General features: G+C 44.8%; 3 long non-coding RNA genes across 3 annotated transcripts; 2 read left to right on the top strand and 1 right to left on the bottom strand.

Moving 5' to 3' along the window:
• The first annotated feature begins 2,623 nt into the window (after nucleotides 1-2,623).
• On the top strand, nucleotides 2,624-11,252 carry LOC112077071 (uncharacterized). The gene is made up of 5 exons (XR_011478011.1): nucleotides 2,624-2,715; nucleotides 2,993-3,098; nucleotides 5,913-6,074; nucleotides 11,061-11,097; nucleotides 11,230-11,252. It is a non-coding gene; the product is annotated as an uncharacterized lncRNA (long non-coding RNA).
• A 1,128-nt stretch (nucleotides 11,253-12,380) lies between these two features.
• Nucleotides 12,381-12,857, bottom strand: LOC139026261 (uncharacterized). The gene is made up of 2 exons (XR_011478012.1): nucleotides 12,749-12,857; nucleotides 12,381-12,634 (listed from the first exon to the last, which is right to left on the bottom strand). It is a non-coding gene; the product is annotated as an uncharacterized lncRNA (long non-coding RNA).
• Nucleotides 12,555-13,254, top strand: LOC139026260 (uncharacterized). Its single transcript, XR_011478010.1, has 2 exons — nucleotides 12,555-12,642; nucleotides 12,699-13,254. It is a non-coding gene; the product is annotated as an uncharacterized lncRNA (long non-coding RNA).
• The last annotated feature ends 6,345 nt before the right edge of the window (nucleotides 13,255-19,599 follow it).

Genomic DNA, 19,599 nt, shown 5'->3' with positions numbered 1-19,599 from the left:
ATAGTATCCTAGCACAAGGTGAAACCATGACAGAGGTATTCTAGAACACAGTAGAACACAGGGAAACCATGACAGAGGTATTCTAGACACAGTAGAACACAGTGAAACCATGACAGAGGTGTTCTAGAACACAGTAGAGCCATGACAGAGTACTCTAGAACACAGTAGAACACAGTGAAACCATGACAGAGGTGTTCTACAACACAGTAGAGCCATGACAGAGGTATTCTAGAACACAGTAGAACACAGTGAAACCATGACAGAGGTGTTCTAGAACACAGTAGAGCCATGACAGAGGTATTCTAGAACACAGTAGAGCCATGACAGAGGTATTCTAGAACACAGTAGAGCACAGTGAAACCATGACAGAGGTGTTCTAGAACACAGTAGAGCCATGACAGAGGTGTTCTAGAACACAGTATATACATGACAGAGGTGTTCTAGAACACAGTATATACATGACAGAGGTGTTCTAGAACACAGTATATACATGACAGAGGTGTTCTAGAACACAGTATATACATGACAGAGGTGTTCTAGAACACAGTATATACATGACAGAGGTGTTCTATAACACAGTATATACATGACAGAGTGTTCTAGAACACAGTATATACATGACAGAGGTGTTCTAGAACACAGTATATACATGACAGAGGTGTTCTAGAACACAGTATATACATGACAAGGTTGTTCTAGAACACAGAATATACATGACAAAGATGTGTTCTAGAACACAGTATATACATGACAGAGGGTTTCTAGACACAGTATATACATGACAGAGGTTGTTCTAGAACACAGTATAACATGACAGAGGTGTTCTAGAACACAGTATATACATGACATAGGTGTTCTAGAACACAGTATATACATGACAGAGTGTGCTAGAACACAGTATATACATGACAGAGGTGTTCTAGAACACAGTATATACATGACATAGGTTGTTCTAGAACACAGTATATACATGACAGAGGTTGTTCTAGAACACAGTATATACATGACAGAGGTGTTCTAGAACACAGTATATACATGACAGAGGTGTCTAGAACACAGTATATACATGACAAGGTGTTCTAGAACACCAGTATATACATGACAGAGGTGTTCTATAACACAGTATATACATGACAGAGGTGCTAGAACACAGTATATACATGACAGAGGTTGTTCTAGAACACAGTATATACATGACAGAAGTTGTTCTAGAACACAGTAGAGGTGTCTCAGTACCTGCTTCAGTCAGGTTGAACATGCTCTTGTCTTTTCCTCTGGCATCCTTTAGCTTCACCTCGTACACGCCTGCATCCTTTTTGGACAACTGGAACAGGGTTAGAGTCAGAGAGTAGGACAGTCAGAGACCTGGAAAGAACCTCAACCAGCCCTCATCACTTACAGAGGCAATCTGAGCCTCTGTCCCAAATCACACCCTATACAGTCTCATAGTTCTGGCCAAAAGTAATGCCCAAATGTACACTACCTTTCAAAAGTTTGGGGTCACTTAGAAATGTCTTTGTTTTTGAAAGAAAAGCTTATTTTTTTGTCCATTACAAGGACATCAAATTGATCAGAAATACAGTGTAGACATTTGTTAACTTCTTGGAACTATAGGGGTGCTGTTCCGCATTAGCATATTTTGGGTCTCCAAATTAAACTGCCTCGTGCTAAATTCTTGATCGTACAATATGCATATTATTGTTATTATTGGATAGAAAACACCTTCTAGTTTCTATAGAAGTTGGAATTTTGTCTCTGAGTGGTACAGAACAATATCTACAGCACTTTTCATGACAGGGTTCAGATTTCACGACATTTTTACCCCTGATCTGGAGTCTGTTTTTAAGGCGACAGTGAATGCTATGAAGAAACCGACACTGCCTACGTCTTCCTCTGGGTGTCTGTACGTCATCACGTTTTGAATGAAATCGATGGACATTCACAGCCATTATAAAAGACCAAAATGTATAGGGACCGCCCTTTCTCGTCGTGCGCCTGAAGCGTGAAGGCCATCGGACTTGCCTCGTTCCAAATCGTTGTCTAACCAGCAATATTTCTCCGGTCATGTTTTCAGTCGTTATAGTTGTTAAAAACATCATAATGTAGTTAATTTGACCGTTTTATAGCAATTTATATCCGTTTAGTGCGATTTTGAGGAATTTATTTGTTGTGCACTCTGAAACTTTGGACACGTTTTGGGGTGTCGCGTCGTTGGTGGTGGACATTTCGAAGGACAGAGGACATCTACGACCAAAAGACGTTTATAAACATAGAAAGGATACATTGCCCAAGAATCTGATGGAAGAACAGCTCAAAGTAAGCAATATTTAATATGATAAATCGTGTTTCTGTCGAAATATTTTAAACGCTATCGCCATTTTGTTTGGTATAGCTTCACTTGGCGAACCCTGTATTGAAAAGTAAGGATCATTTTAAAAATGTAAATCAGCGGTTGCATTAAGAACTAATTTGTCTTTCGATTCCTGTCAACCCTGTATTTTTTAGTCAAGTATATGATTAGCTTCAATTAAACTAGATCACTCTTGATGATGCTACTGTGTTCTAGAATACCTCTGTCATGGCTCTACTGTGTTCTAGAATACCTATGTATCTCTCAAACTTTGTCCACTACTGTGACTATTGTTGACTACTAGTAATGACTGTAATCTGTTCCAGGTTACCAAACTGTGCTAAACGAACTGTTCAGGGTGATTGGTGAGTCTCATCATCTACATGTTATAAAACAGATACACTGCATGTGGAACATTGTGTTCTATAAACCGGATGGTTCAACCCCTCTATGCTGATTGGCTGAAGGCCATGGTATATCAGACCATATACCGCGGGTATGACCCAAAAAATATTTGTACTGTTCTAATTACATTGGTAACCAGTTAATACCACACACCCATGTTCCATATTGCTTAAGTATATAATATGATTGAATAATGAACAATTAAGTGTATTATCCTATCTGCGTTGTCTCCTCCAGCCAACTCATCTACTGAGATCAGTGTGAAGAGTACAGAACATGGTATCGTCCTCTACTCATTGATCACCTATCACATGGAGGACCTCCAAGTCGGCTGGCTGCACAAGTAAGACTCTGGACCCAATGTCTCCCTACCCTAACCCTAACCCTACCCCTAACCCTAACCCTAACCCTTACACACTGCACTACCCAATGTCTCCCTACCCTAACCCTAACCCTAACCCTAACCCTAACCCTAACCCTTACACACTGCACTACCCAATGTCTCCCTACCCCTAACCCTAACCCTACCCCTACCACGTGAGGAGCTCTATAGCTCCCTACCCTAACCCTAACCCTACCACGTGAGGAGCTCGAAGTGGGCAGGCTGTAAAAGACTATCACTGTACTACCTAGTGTCTCCATAGATCCCTACTCCACTACCTAGTGGCTTCCTACTCCACTACCTAGTGGCTCCATAGCTCCCTACTCCACTACCTAGTGTCTCCAAGATCACTAACTGCACTACCTAGTGGCTCCCTAACTCCACTACCTAGTGGCTCCATAGCTTCCCTACTCCACTACTAGTGTCTCCATAGATCCCTACTCCACTACCTAGTGGCTCCTACTCCACTACCTAGTGTCTCCATAGCTTCCTACTCCACTACCTAGTGTCTCCATAGATCCTCTACTCCACTACCTAGTGGCTCCCTACTCCACTACCTATGTCTCCATAGCTTCCTACTCCTCTACCTAGTGTCCTCCATAGATCCCTACTCCACTACCTAGTGGCTTCCTACTCCACTACCTAGTGGCTCCATAGCTCCCTACTCCACTACCTAGTGTCTCCATAGATCCCTACTCCACTACCTAGTGGCTCCCTACTCCCTACCTAGTGTCTCATAGCTTCCTACTCCACTACCTAGTGTCTCCATAGATCTACTCCACTACCTAGTGGCTTCCTACTCCACTACCTAGTGTCTCCATAGCTTCCTACTCCACTACCTAGTGTCCTCATAGATCCCTACTCCACTACCTAGTGGCTCCCTACTCCTCTACCTAGTGGCTCCATAGATCCCTACTCCACTACCTAGTGGCTCCATAGATCCCTACTGCACTACCTAGTGGCTCCATAGCTCCTACTCCACTACCTAGTGGCTCCATAGCTCCCTACTCCACTACCTAGTGGCTCCATAGCTCCCTACTCCACTACCTAGTGGCTCCATAGATCCTACCCTCTACCTAGTGTCTCCAAAGCTCCCTACTCCACTACCTAGTGTCTCCATAGATCCTACTCCACTACCTAGTGTCTCCATAGATCCCTTGCACTACCTAGTGGCTCCATAGCTCCCTACTCCACTACCTAGTGGCTCCATAGCTCCCTACTCTTCTACCTAGTGGCTCCATAGCTCCCTACTGCACTACCTAGTGGCTCCATAGCTCCCTACTCCTTACCTAGTGGCTCCATAGATCCCTACTCCTCTACCTAGTGGCTCCTACTCCACTACCTATGGCTCCTACTCCACTACCTAGTGGCTCCCTACTCCACTACCTAGTGTCTCCATAGCTCTCTACTCCACTACCTAGTGTCTCCATAGATCCCTACTCCACTACCTAGTGGCTCCCTCTCCACTACCTAGTGGCTCCATAGCTCCCTACTCCACTACCTAGTGTCTCCATAGATTCTACTCCACTACCTAGTGGCTCCCTACTCCTCTACCTAGTGTCTCCATAGCTCCCTACTCCTCTACCTAGTGTCTCCTAGCTCCCACCTCTACATAGTGTCTCCATAGCTCCCTACTCCACTACCTAGTGTCTCCATAGCTCCCTACTCCTCTACCTAGTGGCTCCATAGCTCCCTACTCCACTACCTAGTGGCTCCCTAACTCCTCTACCTAGTGTCTCCATAGATCCCTACTCCACTACCTAGTGGCTCCATAGATCCCTACTGCACTACCTAGTGGCTACATAGCTCCCTACTCCACTACCTAGTGGCTCCATAGATCCCTACTGCACTACCTAGTGGCTCCATAGATCCCTACTGCACTACCTAGTGGCTCCATAGCTCCCTACTCCACTACCTAGTGGCTCCATAGATCCCTACTGCACTACCTAGTGGCTCCATAATCCCTACTGCACTACCTAGTGGCTCCATAGTACCCTACTCCTCTACCTAGTGGCTCCATAGCTCCCTACTCCACTACCTAGTGGTTCCATAGCTCCTACTCCACTACCTAGTGGCTCCATAGCTCCCTACTCCTCTACTAGTGGCTCCATAGCTCCCTACTCCACTACCTAGTGGCTCCATAGATCCCTACTGCACTACCTAGTGGCTCCATAGCTCCCTACTCCACTACCTAGTGGCTCCATAGCTCCCTACTCCACTACCTAGTGGCTCCATAGTACCCTACTGCACTACAGAGGAAATATGGTGACATTTCAGAGTCTTAGTGATACCTCCATATCTACCTACCTCATGTCTCTGTTCCAGTGATACCTCCATATCTACCGTCCTCATGTCTCTGTTGCAGTGATACCTCCATATCTACCTACCTCATGTCTCTGTTCCAGTGATACTCTATACTACCTTCTCATGTCTCTGTTCCAGTGATACCTCCATATCTACCTTCCTCATGTCTCGTTTCCAGTGATACCTCCATATCTACCTACCTCATGTCTCTGTTCCAGTGATACCTCCATATCTACCTTCCTCATGTCTCTGTTCCAGTGATACCTCCATATCTACCTTCCTCATGTCTCTGTGCAGTGATACCTCCATATCTACCTACCTCATGTCTCTGTTGCAGTGATACCTCCATATCTACCTACCTCATGTCTCTGTTCCAGTGATACCTCCATGTCTACAAAGCTATGGATGTATGGAGTGCTCATGTTGACTCAGTGTGTGTTTCTGTGTGTATGTCATTGCATCTGTCTGCAGGGAAGCAAGAATCGCCCACTCTGACAGAGTCCAGTGTGGAGTGAGTGGGGAGCAGCTGTGGCTCAAGGTGAATGAGCCCACAGAGAAAGATAAGGGCAAATACACATAAATATCTGTGACGGCAAGACGGGGTTAAGAGGTTCTGTGACCTGTCTGGACAAGGTGAGAAACCGACACACACACACACACATAAACGCACACACACCCAAAAAGAAACACCCACCACCACAGAAACACCCAAAACACCCAGAAACACACACCCAGAAACACAGAAACACACACACACACACACACCACACACACACCACACAACACACACACACACACACACACACACACACACACACACAACACACACACACACACACACACACACACACACACAACACACACACAACACACACACACCACACACACACACACAGGAAAACAAATTGATTGAGGAGGGAGGTTTCATCATCACACCCCCAGTCTGCTGTGTCTGATTTGGAACCTTTTAAGTATCTAGTGCGGGCAACTTTAATGGTGGTGGGGCCACAAACAATAGGAACGTATCATGAGGGGCCGCATGGCTCACGATTCTGTGTACCCACCACATCCATACCCTCATCTAAAACCCTCATCTAAACCCACATCCATAACTACGTCCAAACCCACATCCCCAAACCCACATCCAAACCCACTATCCTAAACCCACATCCAATAACTACGTCCAAACCCACATCCAAACCCACATCATACCCACATCCAAACACATCATACCACATCCAAACCCACATCCAACACCCAGCATCTAAACCCGCATCTAAACCCACATCCATAACTACGTCCAAACCCACATCCAAACCCACATCATACCCACATCCAAACCCACATCATACCACACATCCAACCCACATCCAAACCCAATCTAAACCCGCATCCAAACCCATCTATACCACATCATCCACAACCCACATCCAAACCCTCATCTAAACCCACATCTAAACCCACATCAATATCCACATCCAAACCCAAAACCAATCCAAACCCACATCCAAACTCACTACATCTACACCCACACTAAACAACCACATCTTAAACCCACATCATACCCACATCGTACCCTCAACCCACAACTACCCACTCATCTTAAACACCAACCACATCTTAAACCCACATCGAATATCCCACATCCCAAACGCCACATCCAAACCCTCACTATCCAAACCCACATCTAAAACCCACATCATACCCAATCATACCCACAATCTAAACCCACATCTAATACACATCTAAATGCACACTAAACCCACAAACCTACTCCTAAACCCACATCTAAACCCACATCCAAAACCCACATCTAAACCCACATTCTAAACCCACATCCAAACCCACTAATCCCAATACCCACATCTAAACCCACATCTAACACAACTCCAATTACGCACCACATCTAAACCCACATCAACAATCTCCCAAACATCCATACCTACATCAAATCAAATGTATTTATATCAGCCCTTCTACATCAGCTGATATCTCAAAGTGCTGTACAGAAACCCAGCCTAAAACCCAAACAGCAAGCAATGCAGGTGTAGAAGCACCGGTGGCTAGGAAAAAACTCCCTAGAAAGGCCAAAACCTAGGAAGAAACCTAAGAGGAACCAGGCTATGAGGGGTGGCAGTCCTCTTCTGGCTGTGCCGGGTGGAGATTATAAACGAGAACATGGCACAGATGTTCAAAATGTTCATAAATGACCAGCATGGTCAAAAATAATAATCACAGTAGTTGTGTCGAGGGTGCAGCAAGTCAGCACCTCAGGAGTAATGTCAGTTGGCTTTTTCATATGCCGAATCTCAATTGAACGACTATCCTCTACCTGCTCCTGCTGTCTCTAGAGAGTTGAAAACAGCAGGTCTGGGACAGGTAGCACGTCCGGTGAACAGGTCAGGGTTCCATAGCCGCAGGCAGAACAGTTGAAACCGGAGCAGCAGCACGGCCAGGTGGACTGGGGACAGCAAGGAGTCATCATGCCAGGCAGTCCTGAGGTATAGCCCTAGGGCTCAGGTTCTCCGAGAGAGAGGAAGAAAGAGAGAAAGAGAGAATTAGAGAGAGCATACTTAAATTCACACAGGACACCGGATAAGACAGGAGAAGTACTCCAGATATAACAAACTGACCCTAGCCCCCCGACACATAAACTACTGCAGCATAAATACTGGAGGCTGAGACAGGAGGGGTCAGGAGACACTGTGGCCCCATYCGATGATACCCCCGGACAGGGCCAACCAGGCAGGATTTAACCCCACCTACTTTGCCAAAGCACAGCCCCCTCACCACTAGTGGGATATCAACAGACCACCAATTTACCATCCTGAGACAAGGCTGAGTATAGCCCACAAAGATCTCCGCCACGGCACAACCCAAGGGGGGGCCGCCAACCCAGACAGGAAGATCACGTCAGTGACTCAACCCACTCAAGTGACGCACCCCTCCTAGGGACGGCATAAAAGAGCACCAGTAAGCCAGTGACTCAGCCCCTGTAATAGGGTTAGAGGCAGAGAATCCCAGTGGAGAGAGTGGAACCGGCCAGGCAGAGACAGCAAGGGCGGTTCGTTGCTCCAGAGCCTTTCCGTTCACCTTCACACTCCTGGGCCAGACTACACTCAATCATAGGACCTACTGAAGAGATGAGTCTTCAGTAAAGACTTAAAGGTTGAGACCGATTCTGCTYCTCTCACATTAAAATTGAGCTCGATAAGAGAAAGCCTTGACTCCAGCTGTTTGCTTGGAAATTCTAAGGACAATAAGGAGGCTTGTGTTTTCTGACCGTAGCGTTTGCGTATGTATGTACACCAGGACCAAATCAGAGAGATAAGTAGGAGCAAGCCCATGTAATGCTTTGTAGATTAGCATTAAAACCATGAAATCAGCCCTAGTCCCAACAGGAAGCCAATGTAGAGAGGCTTGTACTGGAGTAGTATGATCAAATATTTGGGGTTCTAGTCAAGATTCTAGCAGCCGTGTTTAGCACTAACTGAAGTTTATTTAGCACTTTATCCGGCTAGCCGGAGAGTACAGCATTGCAGTAGTCTAATCTAGTTTCTTGGGACCTGGAACTAACATCTCTGTTTTGTCCGAGTTTAAAAGTAAAACATTTGCCGCCATCCACTTCCTTATGTCTGAAACACAGGCTTCCAGGGAGGGCAATTTTGGGGCTTCACCATGTTTAATCAAAATGTACAGCTCTGTGTCATCCGCATAGCAGTGAAAGTTGACATTGTGTTTCCGAATGACATCACCCAGAGGTAGAATATATAGTGAAAACAATAGTGGTCCTAAAACGGAACCTTGAGTATTGCCGAAGCGTACAGTTGATTTGTCAGAGGACAAACCATCCACAGAGACAAACTGATATCTTTCCGACAGATAAGCTCTAAACCAGGCCAGCACTTGTCCGTGTAGACCAATTACGGTTTCCTATCTCTCCAAAAGAATGTGGTGATCGACGGTGTGAAAAGCAGCACTAAGGTCTAGAATCAGGACAGATGAAGAGCCTTGGTCTGACGCCATTAAAAGGTAATTTACCAACTTCACGTAATTTAGTTCGAATGGGGTCCAGTATGCAGCTTGAGGGTTTAGAGGCCATGACTATTTTTAATGAATGTGTCAAGAAATGCAGGATAAAAAAAACTTGAGTGTCTCTATTGACCCTAGGTCCTCAGGACAACGGAGCTTTGGAGAAATTCACAGATTCAAAGTGGAATCCGTAATTTGCTCTCTAATGATCAKCTTTTTCATTGAARAAGTTCATTAATTTATCACTGCTGAAGTGAAACTTATTCTCTCTTGTTGAATGAGTTAGAGCCCTGTCTATGTTCATAGATAAGATGAGAGCCCCCCTCCAGCTAGGATGGAGTCAGTCACTCCTCAGCAGGCCAGGCTTGGTCCTGTTTGTGGGTGAATCCCAGAAAGAGGGCCAATTATCTACAAATTCTATCTTTTGGGAGGGGCAGAAAACAGTTTTCATCCAGCAATTGAGTTGTGAGACAGCTGTAGAGCTCATCACTCCCCCTAACTGGGAGGGGGCCAGAGACAATTACTCGATGCTGACACAATCTTTCTGACTAATTTACACGCTGAAGCTATGTTGCTCTTGGTGACCTCTGACTGTTTCATCCTAACATCATTGGYGCCGACGTGGATAACAATATCTCTATACTCTCTACACTCGCCAGTTTTAGCTTTAGCCAGCACCATCTTCAGATTAGCCKTAACGTCGGTAGCCCTGCCCCCTGGTAAACAGTGTATGATCGCTGGATGATTCTTTTTAAGTCTAATACTGCGGGTTATGGAGTCGCCAATGACTAGGGTTTTCAATTTGTCAGAGCCAATGATAGGAAGCTTCCAGACCCTGTAACGGGTGGAGGAGAGACCTGAGAAGGCTCGGCCTCTGACCCCGACTCGTTGATTAATGGGGAGAACCGGTTGAAAGTTTCTGTCAGCTGAATGAGCGACACCGGTTGAGCATTCCTACAGCATTTCCTTCCAGAAGCCATGAGAAAGTTGTCCGGCTGCGGGGACTGTGCGAGGGGATTTATACTAACGTTACTATCTGTACTTACTGGTGGCACAGACGCTGTTTCATCCTTTCCTACACTGAAACTACCCTTGTCTAACGATGGCATCTGAAGCTGTGCAGGCAACACATCTATCCTCATCATAAGCCAATAGTTCTCCTGTATAATATGAGTACAGCGACTGCATGGTGTTTATGTTACTACTTAGCTTTTTCGGCTGGTGGAGGTCTTGTAGAACCATGTCCAGAATGAAAAAAGTTGAGTGCGGAAAAAACGAAGCCGTTGGTAAATATGTTAAATGCAAAGTTTTAATTAAGCGGTTATTAAAAAGTAAAAAACCCAAAAGTTTGGCAGGTAGCCAAGTAGCAACAAACAGCACAGAGACAAGTGCGGAAGTTGTAATCAACCCCAGAGTAATAAATACAGCAGACTCCTGTAAACAGACTGCTCTGAATGCCATTATTTCAGCCCAGGATATGATTACTGTTCCCCAAGCTGACACATGCTGCTTCTTTCATCTGAAGGCTGAATGCTGGGTGTAGGGCTGTTCAGCAGCTGCTCACTAATGGGTTGTTTGTCATTGCAGCCTGGGAGGAAGCCTTCGTAGAGTTCCAGAGGCTGAAGTAAGTTCACCAACTCTACACCAGACGTTTAGCTCTCTCATTATGACGTGTGGAAATCTTGTTCTGCCAGACAGACGGACACAGTGGATGTAGTTGTTATTATTCCTGACCCTGTCTGTCTGTCTTCCTCAGGGCTGCTGCCATTGCAGAGAGAAGTGAGTGGTTATTTATATTCTCCAATATTATGAAACGTCTTCTCTCTTCCTGCTCTGGGCTGGAGGGAGGGGCTCTGAATGGCACACTGTGTGCCCTTGCGTGTTAACATTGATCATCCTGTATTGCAGACCGTGCCCGCGTTGTGGGAGGTCTGCCAGATGTGGTCACTATCCAGGAGGGCAAGGTAACTAGGATCTCTCTCCCCCTCTCTCAATTCAAAGGGCTTTATTGGCATGGGAAACATGTGTTTACATTGCCAAAGCAAGTCTCTCTCTAGCGCTCTCACTTCCCACATCTCTCTCTCCCTCCCTCTTTCTCTCACTCAATATCTCTCTCTGTCTCTCACGCTTGCTCTCACTTCCCACTTCTCTCCTCTTCCCTCCGTGTCTGTATGTGAATATGTTTCTTAGGGAACAGTGTTTAATATTGTGCTGACATCATGCCTCCCCACTTCTCCAGTCTCTGAACCTGACAGGCAACGTGTGGGGTGACCCTGCACCCGAGGTCACCTGGATGAAGAACGACAGAGAGCTGGTGTCTGACGAACGCTACGCCCTTAAGTTTGAACACGGCAAGTTCGCCAGCATCACCATCGCGACGGTAACCACGACCGACTCAGGGAAGTACGCACTCCTGGTGAAGAACAAGTATGGAACTGAGGCAGGAGAGTTCACTGTGTCCGTCTACATCCCAGAGGAAGAGAAGAAGAAAGAGTAGATGGGGATGGAGGGATGGAGTTGGAATGGGAGGAATAGTTATAATAGGCTGAAGGATGACGGGGCGATCTCCAAAGCTCTTTACCCCAGTGCATGATGGTAAACAGAGAACAGGAGATAAAGATTTATTGCGGAGAGGTCTTGGTGCGTATTYTTCTGCTGTCATGTTGAAACCAGAAGCCCCCAGTGCACCATGTCTATACTGATGTGTTGAATCTAAATGATGAACCTGGAAAGAATCCTGGATTGCTCTCCATCTGTCTCTGTCAGCACTGGGATAAACAGCTGGGAGTTTCACCCTTCAGAAGGATAATAGTGTTATTCTCAACTGTTGTTGTTGCTTGGTTTGTCGTCTGTTTGTAGATGTAAGAATGTTCGGTGTGTCCAACCAGGAGATGGTTGACTTGTCTGTCTGCTGCCTTCAGCTGTTACTACAACATTACTGTGGGTTCGACTTTAGAAGCACATTGGACTAAAATTTGAACTCTGACTGGAACTTGCCAAAATGTAGAAGTGTTAGACAACCACAACATATTACATCAGAGGTCAGGGGTTAGCGATCAGAGGAGACTGGATTGTTAAGGAAGTAGAGGCCCATTAGGCAGTCTGTGTAGGCATCTCAAATAGCACCCTATTCCCCATGGGCCCTGGTCAAAAGTAGTGCACTGTGTAGGCATCTTCAAATAAGATATCCCATGGCCCTGGTCAAAAGTAGTGCACCTGTGTAAGGCATCTCAAATAAGCACCCTATTCCCATGGCCTGGTCAAAAGTAGTGCACTGTGTAGGGCATCTCAAATAGCACCCTATTCCCCATGGGCCCTGGTCAAAAGTAGTGCACTGTGTAGGCATCTCAAATAGCACCCTATTCCCCATGGGCCCTGGTCAAGTTGTGCACTGTATAGGGAATGGGGAGCAATTGGGACACCTTCTAATTGTGTTTCTGTATAGCCCTGTATCTCAAGTGTGTTTGTGAGCCGAGCGTGAAACTGGTTCTGTTACACAGCATCAGGCCTGGATACATAGCACACTGGCACAATGGTACACACACACACACACAAAAAAGCTTACTTCTGGAGGCATTTCCTACCAGTTTGTCCATAGAATCAGATTTGCATGACACTGAGGAAAGGAAGGCAAAGTAGGAAGCTAAAGAAGGTGACAGAATGATGTCAAAGATCGCTGTGAGAGCTACCTTATAAAATGGGTTTTGTATTAATTGAAAATAATAACCTACTGTCCTCATGACCCTTTTCCCTGTGTTAATAAAGGATCTTACTCACTGTCTCTCCTCATGACCCTTTTCCCTGTGTTTATAAAGGATCTCACTGTCTCTCCTCATGACCCTTTTCCCTGTGTTAATAAAGGATCTTCCTCACTGTCTCTCCTCATCTTCATACATTAGTAGATGGATGTTAGTATTGATGCTACCGTAGCCAAGTCCACTCAGGACAGAACTGTCTGTCTAGTATAATAAGCAGGATGTTATGAATGTGAGGCAACGGAGAGCGACTGACCCTGCTCATTGAAGCCACGCGGTTCAAGGCCGACCGCGGCACTGTTTACAGAAAATAGGATCCCCAATTATAGTGAATGGAAGAATCTTCATGGTCAGTCTGCGTGTAAATAAATAAAAAAATGTCTCGAAGACAATCTTGGTATCAATAAGACACCAGGGACCTCTTAAAAATGTTCTTATATTTATACTTGAACTTAGTCGTAAGATCATTTCCGATGTTGTGTTTATGTTCGATTCATAAAAGATACTGAGCATAAAAAAACCTACGAAGCACATTTGTAACTTATGCACCTGTGATCTATAAATCTAAAATTAACTTAAATTGATGGCGCCTGCTCTTCAGCAGTCTGATGGTGCGCTCCACAACCGTTCAACTTGTTCTGCCGTGCGCCAAATTGCAACGCATTTCCTCTGCTGTTTGGGGATCGGCATAGGGAGTGAGAAGCCATGTTTTCAGTGGATAGACCCAGTCACCTAATAGGGTAATTGTGTTACATTATTTTGCCTACGGTTAATAGGCTATTATACACTGGAGAAAAAAAAACTCACAGAGAAGCCACCGCCTCCACGCTCACCAGCTTCTAGACGCAGGTCTACTCTGCTGTGGCGCAGAATGAATGAGTCGTGCTGAGACCCTGGCCACTTACAGCATACATTGAGTAGTTGCATACGGGCATCGCAGATGATCTGAACATTCAATGAATGGAAAAACTTCCTGTTAACATATACATGTTTATCTACAGATGGTGCGCGTAAGGCAATATGCGTGCAGTCAACTGCACCCTTGACCCCTGGGAAATTAAATGAGCGGACAAACTCGGGCTTTGATGCGCGCCTGTTCGTGGGCTGTAAATGGGAAACGAATGTATCTCGTGGACAATACGTGTAGAATCGCCTCGATCACTTGTGGCAGGATGCGGCTGAATGATGGCTGTGATATACCCGACCTGTCACTCATTTCCCTCTGGAATGTCCCAGTAGCGAAGAATCCCAGAGTGAACWGTACTTGGACAGATACCGGTATGGCTTTACAGCGTGTCTTCCTTTCCAGATTAGGGGCTAAATCCGCTCCAAATCTAACAGAATATTTATTGGGAGAGGATAGCGATTGATWAGCCATGGATCATTATACGCATACAAGTAATTCCGGTCTCTGAAAACTCTCTCCTTTCTAAAATCAATGTCTTCCAATAACACAAGAACAGCCATGGTTACGTTCTTCTAATTTGACACTATTAATAGAACATCACATCCTGTTTTTAATTCAAAACGCCTTACGTTTGGAAATTAATTCCTCACACCTTTAATTGATAATTCCTAACAAATTGTTCATAAAGCTAATGCAAAGTTCACCACTGGCTTGGAAGCAAATGCGTCCCAAACTGCAAAACCACTACATAACCACTACATAACCACTACATAACCACTACATAACCACTACATAACCACTACATAACCAGCAGGAAAATCACTTACGTCAAGTCTAGACTTTGCATAGAGATAAGATCRTTTACACGTCAAAGTAAGGTTTTATAAATACCTACTTATGTGATTTTCTGCGTAAGTCATACTTAAAGTGACTAGTCATCCATTTATTAAAATGGCCAGTGATTGGGTCTCAATGTAGGAAGCAGCCTCTCTGAGTTAGTGATTGCTGTTTAGCAGTCTGATGGCCTTGAGATAGAAGCTGTTTTTCAGTCTTTCGGTCCCAGCTTTGATGCACCTGTAYTGACCTCGCCTTCTGGATCGTAGTGGTGTGAACAGGCAGTGGCTCGAGTGGTTGTTGTCATTGATGATCTTTTTGGCCTTCCTGTGATATCGGGTGCTGTAGGTGTCATGGAGGGCAGGTAGTTTGCCCCCAGTGATGTGTTGTGCAGACCTCACTACCCTCTGGAGAGCCTTACGGTTATGGGCGGTGCAGTTGCCATRCAAGGCTGTGATACAGCCCGACAGGATGCTCTCCATTGTGCATCTTTAAAAGTTTGTCAGGGTTTTGGGTGACAAGCCAAATTTCTTCAGCCTCCTGAGCTTGAAGAGGCACTGTTGCGCCTTCTTCACCACACTGTCTGTGTGGGTGGACCATTTCAGTTTGTCTGTGATGTGTACGCCGAGGAACTTAAAACTTTCCACCTTCTCCACTGCTGTCCCTTCGATGTGGATAGGGGGGTTCTCCCTCTGCTGTTTCCGCATTCCACGATCACCTCCTTTGTTTTGTTGGCGTTGAGTGTGAGGTTATTTTCCTGACACCACACTCCGAGGGCCCTCACCTCCTCCCTGTAGGCCGTCTCGTCGTTGTCGTTCATCAAGCCTACCACTGTAGTGTCGTCTGCAAACTTGATGATTGAGTTGGAAGCGTGCATGGCCACGCAGTCATGGGTGAACAGGGAGYACAGGAGAGGGCTGAGAACACACCATTGTGGGGCCCCAGTGTTGAGGATCAGCGGGGTGAAGATGTTGTTTCCTACCTTCACCACCTGGGGGCAGCMMGTCAGAAAGTCCAGGACCCAGTTGCACAGGGCGGGGTCGAGAATGATGAGTTTGGAGGGTACTATTTGTCAATAGGGGGAGCTGTTAGCACTTTTTTTTTTTTGACATTGCCAAATTAAACTGCCTAGTACTCAATTCTTGCTCGTACAATATGCATATTATTGTTATTATTGGATAGAAAACACTCTCTAGTTTCTATAACCGTTGGAATTATGTCTCTGAGTGGAACAGAACTCATTCTACAGAACCTTTCCTGACAGGGAGTGAGATTTCAGAAATCTTGGCCTCTGGTCCCAGGTCAGTTTTAATGTCCCTGTGAATGCTATGAGGATACAAACACTGCCTACGCCTTCCTCTAGATGTCAGTAAGTGGTGACAATTTGAATGGAGTCGATTGCGCAATCAGGGCCTGTATAAAACACCAAAGACCGGAAGGAGCTTTCTTTCGGACCCTGCGCTCGACGCACAATGGACGTCGGACTGACCTCTTTCCAAGCCTTGGTTCAGCCAGTAATATATCGCCGGTCATGTTTTTACCCGTTATAGGTGTTAAAAACATCATAGTAAAAGTTCTTAAAGTTTATAGCAATTTAATATCCGTTTAGTGCATTTTGATTCATTTTTGTGACGCCCTTCCATGAGCTGGGCACGTTTCCTGTACATACGGAACGTTAGTGCATTTCGACGGGACAAGAGGAATCTTTCGACCAAAAGACGATTAGACGGAGAAAGGAATACATTGCCCAAGATTCTGATGGAAGAACAGCTCATGTAAGAATATTATGATGATAAATCGCTGTTGTTGAAAAATGTTAAACGCATATTTTCGCCATTTTGTTTTGTGTAGCTTCGCTTGGCGGACCCGGTATTGCACTAGTAAGGATTAATTTGAAATGTAAGTCAGCGATTGCATTAAGAACTAATTTGTCTTTCGATTCCTGTCAACCCTGTATTTTTTTCAAGTTTATGATTAGTTATCGATTAGACTAGATCACTCTCAAAGATGGCGCCGACATTTTCAGGCCAGTTTTGTAACTATTCTCATTGTATAACCACGTTTTTTTGTGGCTAAAATGCAATTTCGAAAAACTCCTATATGTATGTTGTAATATGATGTTACAGGAGTGTCATCGGAAGAATTCTGAGAAGGTTAGTGAAAAAATTAATATATTTGTGGAATAACGTTATCGCTCCCGTTGCCTTGAATTCATGCTGGGTAACGTTTCACATGTGGTATGCCTAATATAACGATTTATTGTGTTTTCGCTGTAAACGCTTAGAAAATCTGAAAATATGTCTGAATTCACAAGATGTGTCTTCCGTTGCTATGCTTTGTCTATTTTTATGAAATGTTTTATGATGAGTAAATTGGTAATACAGTTGCTCTCTGTATTTATTTAGTCGAGTTGTGTGATGGTGGGTGTGCAATTTAAACTATGATTTCTTACCTGAAATAGCACATTTTCTAACAAAACCTATCCTATCAATAAATATGTTATCAGACTGTCCATCTGATGAGGTTTTTTTCTTGGTTAGTGGCTATCAATATTTTATTTGGCCGAATTGGTGATAGCTCCTGTGGAAGAAAAAAATGGTGGACAAAGAAAAATGGTGTCTTTTGCTAACGTGGTTAGCTAATAGATTTACATATTGTGTCTTCCCTGTAAAACATTTTAAAAATCAGAAATGATTGCTGGATTCACAAGAAGTGGATCTTTCATCTGGTATCTTGGACTTGTGATTGAATGATATTTAGATGCTACTATTTACTTGTGACGCTATGCTAGCTATGCTATTCAGCTTTTTTACTGGTGGGGGGGTGGGGGGTGCTCCCGGATCCGGGTTTCTGAGGCGGTAGAAGTTGTTCCTGTATGTTGTTGTGATTACACCATGAGTCGTTAATCATAAGGCATACACCACTTCTTCTTACCAGAGAGATGTTTGATTCTATCGGCTCGATGCATGAAGAAACCGGGTGGCTTTACCAACTCTGTAACATTCTCTGTTTCACGGAAACATGGCTCACTCGGGATATGTTGTCAATCTCTRATGTCTCTCTGGAAGGCAACTCGTGCCCTAATTTCGTCCACCTTGTTATGTAGAGATTGGACWTTGGCGAGTAATATGAAGAGGGAGCGGTGGATAGTGTGATAGCCTTCTGAGTCTGACCAGTAGGCCGCTCCGTCTGCCTCTCCTGCGGCGACCATGTTGTTTTGGGTCGGCCTCTGGGATAAGATCCCATGTCCAGGGTGGAGGTCCGAACAAAGGATCTGCTTCAGGAAAGACGTATTCCTGGTCGTAATGTTGGTAAGTTAACATCGCTTTTATATCCAGTAGTTCTTCCCGGCTGTATGTAATAACACTTGAGATTTCCTGGGCTAACAATGTAAGAAATAGTACATAAAAAAACAAATAACTGCATAGTTTCCTAAGGACTTGAAGTGAGACGACCATCTCTGTCGGCACCATCAGGTCTCCAAGCGGGATGTGAGGATGAGGATATCAAACAGCTGCGGCAGGTTGAAGGCTTTGGTTCTCTGGAGGATCTTGTCTTTCAGGACTATCATGGCAGCTTCCACTTAGTTGTTGGTGTCATTCCCACGGGTAAGCATGTCCTCTGAAACCCAGGGTCCATGGTATGACCATAKAGTTTCTCCCGGTAAGCCAGGAATTTGCTGTACCTGCAATTGTTCAATGAACACACATAAAACAACTAACATTTATTGTCTCACTGTTAACATTTAAGCGGGTAAAACAATTATGTTCTTTGAAAACCAGTATTGAAGAGTTTACTTTTGTTACATCATGTGAGGAGGACAATTAAGGTATTGTACCTGTTACTCACAACTGACCTAACCTTACTCAACACTGACCTAACCTTACTCTACACTGAGCTGACTGGAACTGGGTTGGCAATGGCCAGATGATGGAGTTGTTTCACCTTGTCCATATCCCTAGCATTAAGCTTGTATCTGGTCAAACACATTTTTCAAAAAGTTTACTAAGGGTTGGCAACAGGCTGATTGGTCGGCTATTTGTAAAAATGGTGCCGGAGCAGAAGGCAGACATTTTATGTGCCCCCAACCGATTGTGTTTTTTGTTTGTTTATCTGCGTTGTTTGAAACTTATTTTTTAAACTATTTTTGTACATAATGTTGCCACTACCGTGTCTTATGACCGAAAATAACTGCTAGACATCAGGACCGCGATTACTCACCACTGACTAGCAGAATCCTTTTTCTTCTTTCATGACTCTGACGGGAACAAGACCCGACCCCAGTGATCTGCATGAAGAGGAGGTGAAGAAATAGAGGCCRGAGGGCGGGCTGCCTTCTGAGGAGTAGGAGGTAATCGAATAAACCCCCACTCCCATCAATTCTGCTAGCACACATGCAATCTTTGGACAATCAAATCAAATCAAATTTATTTATATAGCCCTTCGTAGAGAAACCCAGCCTAAAACCCCAAACAGCAAGCAATGCAGGTGTAGAAGCACGGTGGCTAGGAAAAACTCCCTAGAAAGGCCAAAACCTAGGAAGAAACCTAGAGAGGAACCAGGCTATGAGGGGTGGCCAGTCCTCTTCTGGCTGTGCCGGGTGGAGATTATAACAGAACATGGCCAAGAT

This window comes from Salvelinus sp. IW2-2015, unplaced genomic scaffold, assembly GCF_002910315.2.
Source record: "Salvelinus sp. IW2-2015 unplaced genomic scaffold, ASM291031v2 Un_scaffold4250, whole genome shotgun sequence".
Classification (NCBI taxonomy): Eukaryota; Metazoa; Chordata; class Actinopteri; order Salmoniformes; family Salmonidae; genus Salvelinus; species Salvelinus sp. IW2-2015.
This window is presented reverse-complemented; position numbering and strand designations above follow the sequence as displayed.